Here is an 8,154-nt window from a genome sequence, read left to right on the forward strand (position 1 = left end):
GATGAGAGAGAGGTGAAAAGGGGGGGGTTAAAGAGATGAGAGAGAGGTGAAAAGGGGGGGTTAAAGAGATGAGAGAGAGAGGTGAAAAGGGGGGGTTAAAGAGATGAGAAAGAGGTGAAAAGGGGGGTAAAGAGATGAGAGAGAGGTGTAAAGGGGGGGTTAAAGAGATGAGAGAGAGGTGAAAAGGGGGGGGGGTTAAAGAGATGAGAGAGAGGTGAAAAGGGGGGGAATTAACATTGTATTTATTTCTCATTGTAACTGTGGACTTAATAGTCTATTGATTTCTAATTGTGGGTGTAGTACCATATTTATTTTATCATTGTTATTGTGGCTGTAGTACCATATTTATTTTATCATTGTTACTGTGGCTGTGGTACCGTATTTATACTTTCATTGTTATTGTGGATGTAGTTTCGTATTTATTTTTACATTGTTACTGTGGCTGTAGTACCGTATTTATTTAGTCATTGTTACTGTGGCTGTAATACCGTATTTATTTTTTCATTGTTATTGTGGCTATAGTACCATATTTATTTTTTCATTGTTACTGTGGCTGTGGTACCGTATTTTTTTTAAATTGTTATTGTGGATGTAGTACCGTATTTTTTTTTTCATTGTTACTTTGGCTGTAGTACCATATTAATTTTTTCATTGTTACTGTGGCTGTAGTACCATATATATTTTTTCATTGTTACTGTGGCTGTAGTACCATATATTTCTTTCCATTGTTAATGTGGGTGTAGTGCTGTATTTATTATTTCATTGTTACTGTGGCTGTAGTACCGTATATATTTAGTCATTGTTACTGAAGCTGTAGTACCGTATTTATTTTTTCATTGTTACTTCGGCTGTAGTACCATATTACATTTTTCATTGTTACTGTGGCTGTAGTACCATATATATTTTTTCATTGTTACTGTGGCTGTAGTACCATATATATTTTTTCATTGTTACTGTGGCTGTAGTACCGTATTTTTTTTTAATTGTTATTGTGGATGTAGTACCGTATTTTTTTTTTTCATTGTTACTTCGGCTGTAGTACCATATTAATTTTTTCATTGTTACTGTGGCTGTAGTACCATATATATTTTTTCATTGTTACTGTGGCTGTGGTACCATATATTTCTTTCCATTGTTAATGTGGGTGTAGTGCTGTATTTATTATTTCATTGTTACTGTGGCTGTAGTACCGTATATATTTTTTCATTGTGACTGTGGGTGTAGTACCGTATTTATTTTTTCATTGTTATTGTGGCTGTAGTACCGTATTTAATTTTTCATTGTTACTGTGGGTGTAGTACCGTATTTATTATTTCATTTTTACTGTGGCTGTAGTACCGTATTTATTTTTTCATTGTTATTGTGGCTGTAGTACCGTATATATTTTTTCATTGTTACTGTGGACTTAATAGTGTATTTATTTTTTCATTGTTATTGTGGCTGTAGTACCGTATATATTTTTTCATTGTTACTGTGGACTTAATAGTGTATTTATTTTTTCATTGTTACTGTGGACTTAAAAGTGTATTGATTTCCAATTGTGGGTGTAGTACCGTATTTTTTTTACATTGTTATTGTGGCTGTAGTACCGTATATATTTTTTCATTGTTACTGTGGGTGTAGTACCGTATTTATTTTTTCATTGTTATTGTGGCTGAAGTACCGTATATATTTTTTCATTGTGACTGTGGGTGTAGTACTGTCTTTATTTTTTCATTGTTACTGTGGCTGTAGTACCGTATATATTTTTTCATTGTTATTGTGGCTGTAGTACCGTATTTATTTTTTCATTGTTACTGTGGACTTAATAGTGTATTGATTTCCAATTGTGGGTGTAATACCGTATTTATTTTTTCATTGTTATTGTGGCTGTAGTACCGTATATATTTTTTCATTGTTTCTGTAGCTATAGTACCTTATTTATTTAGTCATTGTTACTGTGGCTGTAGTACCGTATACTTTTTTTCATTGTTACTGTGGGTGTAGTGCTGTATTTTTATTTTCATTGTTACTGTGGCTGTAGTACCGTATTTATTTAGTAATTGTTACTGTGGCTGTTGTACCGTATTTATTTTTTCATTGTTACTGTGGCTGTAGTACCATATTTATTTTTTCATTGTTACTGTGGCAATAGTACCTTATTTATTTAGTCATTGTTACTGTGGCTGTAGTACCATATAATTTTTTTTATTGTTACTGTGGGTCTAGTGCTGTATTTATTTTTTCATTGTTACTGTGACTGTAGTACCGTATTTATTTTTTCATTGTGACTGTGGGTGTAGTACCGTATAATTGTTTTTATTGTTACTGTGGCTGTAGTACCGTATTTATTTTTTCATTGTTACTGTGGCTGTAGTACCATATTTCTTTTGTAATTGTTACTGTGGCTGTAGTACCGTATTTTTTTTTTCATTGTTACTGTGGCTATGGTGCTGTATTTATTTTTTTATTGTTACTGTGGCTGTAGTACCGTATTTATTTTTTCATTGTGACTGTGGGTGTAGTACCGTATAATTGTTTTTATTGTTACTGTGGCTGTAGTACCGTATTTATTTTTTCATTTTTACTGTGGGTGTAGTACCGTATTTATTTTTTCATTTTTACTGTGGCTGTAGTAACATATTTATTTTGTCATTGTTACTGTGGGTTTATTGCCGTATTTATTTTGTCAAACTGCCCTTAGATGTAACTGGAAGGTTAGGTGCCACCCACACAGCACTTAGATTTAAATGGAGGATCAGGTCCTGAATACACTGCACTTAGATGTAACTGGAGGGTCAGGTACTGAACACACTGCACTTAGATGTAACTGGAGGGTCAGGTTCAGCACTGCACTTAGATGTAACTGGAGGGTCAGGCTCAGCACTGCACTTAGATGTAACTCGAGGGTCAGGTCCTGAATACACTGCACTTAGATGTAACTGGAGTGTCAGGTACTGAACACACTGCATTCAGATGTAACTGGGGGGTCAGGTCCTGAATACACTGTAACTGGAGGGTCAGGTACTGAACAAACTGCATTTAGATGTAACTGGAGGGTCATGTACTGAACACACTGCACTTAGATGTAACTTGGGGGTCAAGTCCTGAATATACTGGAGGGTCAGGTTCAGCACTGCACTTGGATGTAACTGGAGGGTCATTTTTAGTACTGCACTTAAATGTAACTGGAGGGTCATGTACTGAACACACTGTACTTAGATGTAACTGGAGGGTCAGGTACTGAACACACTGCACTTAGATGTAACTGGAGGGTCAGGTACTGAACACACTGCACTCAGATGTAACTGGAGGGTCAGGTCCTGAATACACTGCACTCAGATGCAACTGGAGGGTCAGGTCCTGAATACACTGCACTTAGATGTAACTGGAGGGTCAGGTACTGAATACACTGCACTTAGATGTAACTGGAGGGTCAGGTTCAGCACTGCACTTAGATGTAACTCGAGGGTCAGGTTCAGCACTACACTTAGATGTAACTCGATGGTCAGGTCCTGAACACACTGCACTTATATGTAACTGGAGAGTCAGGGCCTGAACACACTGCAATTAGATGCCCATAACAGTTTCTCCTTGCTCACAGTTGAGGAAAGGCAACAGCATCCGTCTGCAGGTACTGTATGTGTGTACTGTTTTTACTGTGTGTCTAAACACCAGAACTGCTGCCTTGGGGACCATATACTAAATCAACTCAAATAATATAATGCTAATATTATCTCTCTCCCTCCCTCTAACTACCTCCCCACTCCATCTCTTTTTCTTACTCTCTACAGCTCCGGAAAAGATTAACAGACCACTGCACATTTTTCTTTCCTTTCAAAAAAGTTGAAAGGAAGGTTTTGAGTGAGTAACAGGGTTAAAATAAAGAGAACACTGCAAATTGAACACTTCTGTTCCTAACTCAAAACTTTCCTTTTCAACTTTTTTGGAAAGGAATGAAAAAGGTGCAGTGGTTTCCACATTTCTTACGGAGCTGTATATGTCACTCTGTCGCCCAACCTATTGGCTGGGGTGTTTGGAGCATTCTAATCAGCTCTTTCAGTCTGCTGAATGCTTCTTTCTGAACTAAGATGTTTTCATCCTGTGTTTGGACTGCTAAATACACTACAGTTAAAGGCAGTGAGAGAAGACAGGAGCTCTGCAGGCAAAGTGAATGTCACTGCCTTTCATACTGCTAAAAAATATATTTTATGGAAAGACTAGAGAAAATAGACAAAATACTCTTTGTTCAACAACATATCATGAAACAATTCCTGAATTATAGTGCAAATATATCTAATGAATATTTCAGATGAAGAATTCATGGTGAGTTGAACTGCATGGAAAATAATTTTAATGGAATTTAATGGAAAATCACTGACATTCAAACTTGTTCTCATGCATGTTCCTGGAAGAACAACAGCTGTAATGCCATTCAAACTTGTTCTCTTGCATATTCCTGGAAGAACAACAGTTGTTATGCCATTCTAACTTGTTCTCGTGCATGTTCCTGGAAGAACAACAGCTGTAATGTTCTTGGATCTGCAGGTAGAGTTGCTCTGTCCTCACAACAAAAGTCAACTCTCAATGTTGCAATTTTACAACGTTTCCAGAAAATGTTTATAGAAACTTGAAATTCGACCTAATTCTTCTGAAGAGTTATATTATTTTCCTAATTTGAAGCAAAAATACAGTTGTACAAGACTAAAATATCATTTAAAACTAGTCATCTCTTTTAATTGACATTTAACCTCAGTTTCCCCTCCTACTAAAGTAGTCCTGCAGGCCAGTCACAATGAAAGTTCTAGACGTTGGCTAAAATAACTTTATCTAGCCTCAAAATAGACAGAAAACGCCAAGAAAAGACCAGAAAAAAACAAAAGTAACAAAAGCTGTGGCTGTGAAGAATGAGGACATATTTACATATCTAGTCTACAGGGATCAAATATGGTTTCTGTTTCATCTTAGTGGACAGAGTTGTTCCTAGATGCAGTGAACTGGTCAGGGCTATATTCCGTTAATTTCATGATTTCTCATTTATGTACAATAATATGTAATGATTTTAATACAAATATACAGAAAGTGTTGGGTAGGTACTTGTTGCAAATCATTTCTGAGTAAGTCTACTCTATTGCATTCTACTTAATTATATTCCATTGTGTTGTTGTCTATTCCATTCCATTAATTACATTGTACCATAACTTTTTATATTCTATTCCATTTCCAGTATGTCCTACTGCAGCAAATGTTCATCATATAACTACTATCAACAATACTGATTTAGGACAATGCTATATCATACTGAGCAATTATAAAAGCCTATGTTATGAAACCGTTACGTATAAGCTGTAGGTAACTGTTACACCGATAAAAAGCTATGCTGTATAACCGCTGTAAAACAAATATCCTGGTTTGTGGTCTTCAGCATTGTCCGGGGGGGGGGGGGGGGCGTGGCGTGGCTGGTTGCCGTTGTGGCCTCTGACTAGTCAACAGTCATACTGTAGCCGTAAAACATACACAATTGACAGAAATAAACGCGGTTACGTCAAGAACGTAGGAAAGGTGCCAGTCATACCATTACAGTCGTATTCCTATTTGCTCTGCTTGCTGCGGCTCGCGCTGGCCAAACAAAGACACTGCTCACACGCTCATTATGATAACACTGATACAATGGTTATTACTCTGTTTTCAAACTCACTTCTGTTGATGATGTATAATTTCATACCGTAAACAAACATACGTAGCCAGGGCTCGTCTATTCCTTAGCCTAGGTGGGTAGCTACAGTGAACGGTCATCCGATCCACCCTATCGAAAGCTAGATCAAACTCTTCCGATGATTTCACAGTTGGTAGGATGATGTTAAATGTCAAGATCCGTAATCGATAATGAGATCATGTTGCGAGGTCTAATCACAGTGATAATCCTTGCTCGTCATCATTAGCACTGGTTAAGGAAAGTAATAAGGGCTTATGAAAGTGATAACCGTTGCTCGTCATCATTTGCACTGGTTAAAGACAGTAAGACCCAGACCCCTGAATTATTATAGTACTGCGCATTGCTTACCTCGCATAAGCCGTTCACGCAGGCATTACTCCATGATCAGTGAAATGTCCCTGTTTTAATGTGGTCACGTTTTCCTCAACGTTGCAGCGCGCATTAGAATAAATAAATATATAACCGTTACAGCGGCAGTCCGTTACCGGTTGCGCCTGGTGGAGGCGAGAGGGACACCCACCAGTGCTAATGCCCGCGCCATCGACGCATGAACTGGATCCAAAAACCAGAAGCGGCTAAAAAAATCGTCTCTTACTTAAAAGGCAGATATGTTTTACCCTCAGAATCAGTGAAGACTCAACTAAGGGGTGTATCAATACGTCTTCATTCAATATGCGTCCTCAAAAAGCTTGCTCTCTCACGCTCTCTATCTCCTCCTCCTTTCTCTTCTCTCTCCTCCTATCCGCATTTCTCCCACACACACGGGATCGCGCACAAAAAACAGACCAGTTCCATTTAAAGCGATAGGAGAAGGCCCTGGCATCTATCTGCTGTATATGCTTTGAACAAGACTGCTGAGGGGACGGATCGCTGTGTTTGTGAAGGGGTTTTTACTCTGGGCTCTGTAGAGCAGCGCAGCGAGAGAGAAGCGATTGAAAAGGGAAGATAGGAGAATGCTGTCCGGGTTTTAAAGTTATATAAGATGGAACGGATTGCTCCCTGTAATAGACAAGTCAGTGTAGCAGAATTGAGAGACTAAGATACACACAATAACGGTTATGCAGCAAGTGGTGTGTTCAGTAGAAGACATTTGGGAAATTGTGGATAGAACCTGCAGAATGTTTCTGAAGAACATTCAGAAGATGTTGATAGCCTCCCCTGAATCAATTTGACAAACAAGTATTCATTTAAACCACAGGTTATGAAGAATAATTGCCTTTTTCTAATATACAGTCAACATCAGTCACAAGTTTGGACACACCTACTCATTCAAAGGTATTTTAAAAATTTTACTTTTTTCCACATTTTACAATAATAGTGAATATTGTGGAAAATAGTAACAATAAAAAAATACCCTTGAATGAGTAGGTTTCTCCAAACATTTGAGTGTTAATGTACATGTAACAGAGTTGAGAATGTAGGGAGACCGGGGATAGTTGTAACATTTTGGACATTTCTGTCTGTATCTTGAAGCTCTTTTAAGCCAGTGCATTCAGAATTGTATACAAACGAGTTACATGAGTCTGCTATTAGATGGCGTAGCTGTTGTATCTGTAACACAAACAAAACATGCATGGATTAGCCTCAAACACAAGGAGTGAAATGTTACAATTCACCCCATAGTCTGGGTTAGGTGTAGCTCAGAGATGAGAGGAGGTTCTCTGAGTCTAGGCCTGGGGTGAAATGTAACATTATGATATACCCTGTGGTGAAATGTAACATTTTAAAATACCCTGTGGTGAAATGTAACGTTATGATATACCCTGTGGTGAAATGTAACATTATGATATACCCTGTGGTGAAATGTAACATTATGATATACCCTGTGGTGAAATGTAAAATTATGATATACCCTGTGGTGAAATGTAACATTATGATATACCCTGGGTGTGAAATGTAAAATTATAATATACCCTTGGTGTGAAATGTAACATTATGATATACCCTTGGTGTGAAATGTAACATTATGATATACCCTGGGGTGAAATGTTACATTTGTAATCAGTAATGTAACTTTCTGATTACTCAAACTCTTAATCTAATACTTTTAGATTAAGAGGCATTAGAAGACAAATAGGAATAGCCTATAAACAATTGAACACCTTTTGCTGGATCAATCAGTGTTAGAGTTTACATAGCTGTCCAAAAACGGAATATGCTTTTTACCTTATGTGCCTTCGGAAAGGGTTTCTAAACCATTGTTTTCTTCAACATGATTGGGCTACATCTCTACATTACACGCTAAAGATCTGTCAGACATTCCGTCATTCCAATTAATCCAATAACCCTTGATCTTCTAGAATCAGACTTTTTATCTGAACATAACCCAAAATCTAAGGATGTGTTAGCCTATTCTTTTATTTGTGTTTTCAATACATTGGCAATTTCTCAAAAAAGGGTATTGACATTATTGTATATAAAATCAAAATATCTGTAGTTTTAGAGGTCAGATGTTTTGC

General features: G+C 37.2%; 1 protein-coding gene across 1 annotated transcript in view; it reads right to left on the reverse strand.

Annotated features, from left to right (window-relative positions):
• fbxl16 (F-box and leucine-rich repeat protein 16) overlaps positions 1-6,467 on the reverse strand; it is a 49,582-nt gene extending 43,115 nt beyond the window's left edge. The window contains exon 1 of the mRNA XM_013136164.4: positions 6,044-6,467. The gene's annotated coding sequence lies outside the window, so the exon portion shown is untranslated. The remainder of the gene's footprint in view (positions 1-6,043) is intronic.
• Positions 6,468-8,154: the final 1,687 nt, after the last annotated feature.

The sequence above is a fragment of the Esox lucius genome, chromosome 11 (genome assembly GCF_011004845.1).
Source record: "Esox lucius isolate fEsoLuc1 chromosome 11, fEsoLuc1.pri, whole genome shotgun sequence".
Classification (NCBI taxonomy): domain Eukaryota; kingdom Metazoa; phylum Chordata; class Actinopteri; order Esociformes; family Esocidae; genus Esox; species Esox lucius.